Genomic DNA, 299 nt, shown 5'->3' with positions numbered 1-299 from the left:
AGTTGCTACTCCTTTTGTTATCACAAGCAAGTATTCCCCAAAACATCATCTCTATCTTACATCGTTAGTCAAACTACTAACTGCTCAATCGTTGGTCGACCCTTTAACGAATGACGCCATCGCTACTTCGTTGTTATGTTGCTTTTTGAACATTCTTAGATCATGTTTTTGAATATTCAAGGGTCATGCATTTGAACAGTCTTGGATAAGATTATTAAATAGTCTTAGGTGATGTTTTTGAACAGTTTTAGTCATGCTTCTGAACGGTTTTAAAACCTATTATGGAGTAATCAAACTGT

Source organism: Penaeus monodon, chromosome 34, assembly GCF_015228065.2.
Source record: "Penaeus monodon isolate SGIC_2016 chromosome 34, NSTDA_Pmon_1, whole genome shotgun sequence".
Classification (NCBI taxonomy): domain Eukaryota; kingdom Metazoa; phylum Arthropoda; class Malacostraca; order Decapoda; family Penaeidae; genus Penaeus; species Penaeus monodon.
The sequence above is the reverse complement of the archived record's forward strand: the minus strand, read 5'-3'. Positions refer to the sequence as shown.